The following is a 6,383-nucleotide window of genomic DNA, read 5'->3' on the forward strand; positions in this document are numbered from 1 at the left end:
AATATTAAAATCTGGGCATAACAGTGGTATGACAAGGTAAGCATCCTCCCCCTTGAGATGGGGACACATCCACACTGGGCACCCTCTGTCACATGCGGAGTCCGCATTGGTCCTGCGCAGAGCCAAACATCCCAGAGTGCACAGGGCAGCCCCTTCAGTGAAGGATGATCCAACCCCAACTGTCAGTAGTGCTAACATTGGGGAATCTTGGTCTGTTGGACAACACAGCCATGTGAACAGATGGTTACCATGAAATGCAATAAGGCTGTAATGGAAATGGGGCCAGAGTTAGTTAGAGGCCCAGAGGTGGGAGGGAAAGACTGAGTCAGAGAGGAGCAAGGGAAATCCCTGTTTGGAGCAACAATGGTGCTCTCTTGTTTAAGCCTCACATAAGCTCCCTGAATTGATTCCCCCAGGCTGCAAGTGCTCCTGGTCTGGTAGATCAGGCTCTGTCTTGCTCTGGTAATTTCATCCGTACCCCTGGATCCAGCCATGCCTGAAGTCTCATACTCTCTGGCTATGGCAGCACCTATAGATTTTGTTGTTGTTTTGTTGTTCCTTACACTTATTTGAGTTGAGTTACTTTTGATATAGAAACACCACAGCCACATCTGCATACTCACAGATCTTGTGCAGACTTTTCCTTTCATACTTACACACCTGAGGCTACCCTACCCCCAACCGATGGTCACCTTCTTTTCTCCCCCCTGTGGCTGGCAGCTCTATCAGGGTTGCAGAAGTGGCAGCCACCATCCTCCGAAGCATCAAAATACCCAAGCATCAAGGGCGTGATTGAAGTGCTGCACCAGCTTGGGCTGGGGGAGCTGTGCACTGATGTGGTTGGTGGAACAGCTGCCCGCCTGCGCAGGGCTGGCAGTTAATTAAAAGCCCCATGCACTTAGTGATTAACTAATCACAGCATGATGGCAGTCGGTGATGGTGCCGCGAATTCTCTGCTGGAGTCAGCTGAGAAGCTCCGAATGTCTGCCTTTGGGCGGCGGTGGCAGCAGGAGGCCTGGGTGGCCCCAGTGTGGCCGTCCCAAGCAGGTTGCAGAGCAGATTTCCAGCTGACTCTTCTGCTTGAAGCTTCTAGGAGAAACAGATGAAAGGGGACCTGGGTAGGAGGGTGAAGATGGGGAAATCACTGCGGGGCAGGGGTGGGGGCTGGGTGTCCGGTGGGGCTGGAAGGAAGGAAGAAGAGGCTGTCAGGAATTGGGAGCCACTTGGTTGGGGGTGGGGGTTGATGGGACTTTGGGAAGGCAGGGAGGGGGCCGGCCACAGGGACTGGGCAGGGGCCTGGGATAGCTCAGTGGCAGGGGGAGGATGCACCCCCCTTCATTTCAGGGCAGCGTGTTGCCTGGTTAGGTGCATCAGAGAGCCAGACCACTGTTAAATCGTGGCTCTGCCACTTTAAGGCCCACATGAACTGTGGAGGTGATTTTCAACCTGTCTTGCCCCAGTGTCCTCCCCTGTAAAATCTGGGATTAATAACCATACCTACCTCCCACCAGCCAGGATTGTGGTGAGGATTCATCCATGTGAAGGTTTCTTAACACAATAAGCACGTGAAAAATACTAACACCATTAATGTACAAAGCAGAGGGCTGGGAAAGATACAAGGGCTGATACCCTGAGAAGTGAGTCTGGCTCCAATACGGCAGGAACTCCCTCTCCCCCACCTCCTCTAGAGTAGTGGAAATATTAGATCCTATGGTAGTTCTATTTGTACTTTAAAAAAATTTTTAAATGTCTTTATTACTTTATTTTGAGAGACAGAGACAGAGAGAGAGAGAGCGGGGTAGGAGCAGAGAGAGAGGGAGAAACAGATTCTGAAGCAGTCTCCAGACTCTGAGCTGTCAGTACAGAGCCTGATGCGAAACTCCAACCCATGAACCGCGAGATCATGACCTGAGCTGACGTTGATGTCAGACACTTAACTGACTAAGCCACCTAGGCGCCCCTATTTTTACTTTTGAAGAACGTATATACTGTCTTCCACAGTGGCTATACCAATTTGCATTCCCACTGACAGTGCACAGGGGTTCCTTTCTCTCTGCGTCCTCATTAACATTTGTTATTTCTTGTTGTTTTGATTTCAGCTATTCTGACTTGCATTTCCCTGATGATTAGTGCTGTTGAGCATCTTTTCATGTATCTTTTGGCCATATATATATATATATGTCCTTTTTGGTACAATGTCTATTGAGGTCCTCTGCCCATTTTTTTAATCAGACATTTTTTATGTTGAGTTCTTGTAGGTTCTTTATATATGTTGGACGTTAACCCCTCATCACATATATTATTTGCAATATCTTCTCCCATTCAGTAGGTTTTCCTTTCATTTTATTGATAGTTTCCTTGGCTGTGCAATATCTTTTTTATTATTTTATAACCCCAATAGTTTCATATTGTTCTTATTACCCTTGCCTGAGGAGACATATATAGAATAAAAAGGTTTCTAATGATTTCAAAGAAATTTCTGCCAATGTTTTCTTCTAGGAATCTTATGCTTTTGGGTTATGCATTTAGGTTGTTAATCCATTTTGAGTTTATGTTTATAGATGGTGTAAGAAAATGGTCCAGTTCCGTTCCTTTGCCTGTAGCTGTCCATGACTCCCTGCCTTTGATATTATTGTTAATTTGCCCCGACAAAACAAATTAGGAATTTTTACTTCCTCTTCAATTTTTAGAACTTTTTGTGAAAGGTTTGCATTAATTCTTCTTTAACAGTTTGGTAGTAATTACCATTGAAGACATCTGATGCTAGACTTTTATTGAGAGGCTTCCCCATTATCAATATCCCCCCCAGAATGGTACATTTGTTTTGAATGCTGATTTAATCTCTTATTAAACAATGTTGCTATTTTATATTTCCTCTCGGGTCAGTTTTCAGAATTTGAATATCTTCAACAATTTGTCCAGTTCATCAAGGTCGTGCAATTGGTTGGTGTAGTTTGTTGTTCACAGTATTCTATTGTGATTCTGCTTGTTTCCGTAAATTCAGTAGTAGTATTTTCACTATAATTCTGATATCAAATATTTATGGCTTTTATTTTCTTTGTTAGTCTAAGTAAAAGTTTGTCTATTTTTTTGCTATTTTTAAAGAATCAACATTTTTCTCCCTGTGATTGCTTCTCTGTTGTTTTCTATTCTCTATTTTATCTTCACTCTATTTTAATTTTTTCTTTCTTTGGCTAGCTTTGGGTTTATTTGATTTCTTTAAAACTTTCCTCAGGGTATAAAATTAGGCTATTGAATTGCGGTTCTTCTTTTTTAGTGTAAGCATTTATAGCTATATATTTCCATCTTAACACTGCCTTAGGATATCCCATAAGTTTAATATGTTGTGTTTTCTTTTAAAATCATTCCAAGTGTTTTTAGTAGACTATTTTTAGAGCACAGATATACATATCTAGAGAGAGATAGATAGATAGATATGAATATATATATATACATATGTATGTATATATATATATTCAGAGTGAACTTGATCAGAAACCACGAAGTGTCCTCATAAATCCCCAACCCCACACATTCACAAACTCCCCCATTATGAGCCTCATCAGAGTGGCACATTTGTTAAAAACCATGGCCCTACATTCACAAATCATTGCCACCCAAAGTCCATTATTTACATTAGTGTTTACTTCTGATGTATGTTCTGTACTTTTGACAAATGTATAATGGCATGAATCCACATTTACTGTGTCATAGGGAATAATTTCACTGCCCTCAAAGTCCTGTCTTCAAACTTTTTACCTCTCTCAACCCCCAGTGCCTGGAAACCACTGATATTGTATTGTTTCCACAATTTGGCCTTTTCCAGAATGTGGTATAATTGGGATCCTACAGTATGTAGTCTCTTCAGATTGACTTCACTTAATAATAATGCATGTAAGGCTCCTGCATGTATTTTCTTTGCTTGATAGCTCATTTCTTTTTAGCGCTGAATAATATTCATTATTTATATGTATCACAGTTTATCGATCCATTTACCTAATGAAAGATATCTTGGTCAGTTCCAAGTGTGGGCAATTGTAAATAAAACTTCTATAAGCATTTATATGCAGGCTTTTACTGGAACATAATTTTTCAACTCGTTTTGTGTAAATACAAGAGAAGTTATTGATGGAATATATAAGAGTATATTTTATTTCATAAGAAATTGTCAAACTGTCTTCCAAGGTGGCTGTATTATTCTGCATTCCCACTAGCAATGGATGAGAATTCCTATTTGCCACATTCTCACTTGGGTTTGATATTGTCAATGTTTTTGGCCATTCTAGTAAGTGTGTAGTAGTATTTCATTGCTGATATAATTTGCAGTCCATTTCCCAATGGCATATGATGTTGAGCATCTTTTCATATACTGATTTGCCATCTGTATGTCTTCTTCAATGAGGTATATATTCATAACTTTTGTCCATTTTTAACCTGGTTGTTTATTCTCTTATTGTTGGGGTTTAAGATATATTGATATATTTTGGATACTAGTCCTTTGCTATATATGTCTTTTTCAAGCATTTTCTCCCAGACTGTAACTTATCTTTCTATTCTCTAGAGTGTCTTTTGCAGACTTTATTTTAGTGAAGCCTAATTTATCACTTATTTCTTTCAGGATTCTTCCTTAGGTGTTGCATTTAAAAAGCCATTGCCATATTCTAGGTGCCTCAGATTTTCTCCTCTGTTAACTTCTTAGTGTTAGTCCTCCAATTTTTGTTCATTTCCCTGAATATTTTGTGGACTATTATCTGTCTTTTGCTTCTCCATATAACCTTTAGAAAAAGCTATTTATAACCACAAAATTATTTTTATTGGGACTACACTGAATCTATATATCAGGTTGAAAGAATTATATCTTGACAATGTTGAGGCTTCCCATCCATGAACGTGCATTATGATATTTGAAGTGATGCCAAAAATGTGTAATCAGGGAGAAGCCAAATGATCTCAGAGATGCCAAGTCTGCAGTTTCCAACTTGAGACTCAGCATACTATGGAAACTTCCCCTCAGTGTTTTTCACCTTTACTTATCTTTATTTGGATATTCTTTTTTTAACACATAGTTGGAATCATTCTGTGTGACTTAGAGAACTATACCAATGATCCAGTAGGAATAATAAAAGTCTAGTGTTCTGGGTAAAGAGAATGGAGAAGAGATGGGTTTAAAAGATATTATAGACACAAATACAACAAGCATTGTGCGGTAAATCAGTGAGAGAGAAGATGCACCATGGAGAAGACAAGATGTCAAGGAAGAATGTGTCATGATTTAAATATTCTGGAGGATACAGAACTCCTTGCAGGACAATTTCCTGGTCTTCTTCATTTTTATCATGGTCTTGAAAAAACAAAAATCAAGAATGACTTGTCTCAATTTGTTTGAATGCAACTGAGGGTACCTGAAAGATGTTCTTCTAACTGCCTGGGAAAGGAATTTTTATTTTTACATTGTTTGTAAGTATATATAATAACACTTTGCTATGTGCAAGGCCATTAGAGGGCTTTGTGTTATTCTAAATTCCTTACCTCATCAAACATTGAGTACCTTAAGGTTCCATCAATGCTGGTAATTTCAATTACAATTATGTCTGACAATTGTGAAATGCTGAAAACCATTTATATCTAAATGTTTCTCAAGGTTCTCTCCTCTCCAAACTGTTCTTCAGTAAACCTCACTATGGTTCATATGTGCATGTGAAAGTGTGTGTGTGCATGTGCATACGTGTGTATCACATGTGAAGCTGCACCTCCTCATTATTGCCACAGTTCCTGGTCCAATCTCATTAGAAGTTCCTCTGTGATTTAAGAAAAACAAAAACAAAACAGGAGGGGCGAGAACACCACAGTGCCCAATTGAATTAATTCTTCTCAATTTTACTCTAGTTATAAACAAAAATGAGAAGATTTCCTTTTTCACTATTTTGAAGTGAAGGCGAAAAAATGTTTTGTGTCCTCAAATCTGGCGGAGGTGTGAGAGATGTGGATAGAGCTACTGAAACTCTCTGACCCTTACACCAAGTTTGTGTGCCAGGATTAATAGGCAAATATTTTGTATTTCACCCCAAATCAGCCATCCCCACTCTTGTCTCATTCGGCATAAAAACCACACTCAAACCTGTTTCCTTCCAGATTTATCCATGTGTGATTTTCTATCATGTATACTTCTTCACCATTGTAGACAAATGCCCGCCTATTGTCTTCTGTACTATTCCCGATGATTCATTTTTCAAAAAAAGTATTTAATTATTTATTTATTTGGAGAGGGCCTGCGAGGAAGAGGGGCAGAGTGGGAAGGAGAGAGAAGTTCTCAAGCAGGCTCTGTGTTGTCAGCGCGGAGCACGATGTGGGGCGGCGGTTCATCTCACTAAAGATGAGATCAT

Source organism: Suricata suricatta, chromosome 16 (genome assembly GCF_006229205.1).
Source record: "Suricata suricatta isolate VVHF042 chromosome 16, meerkat_22Aug2017_6uvM2_HiC, whole genome shotgun sequence".
Taxonomy (NCBI): Eukaryota; Metazoa; Chordata; class Mammalia; order Carnivora; family Herpestidae; genus Suricata; species Suricata suricatta.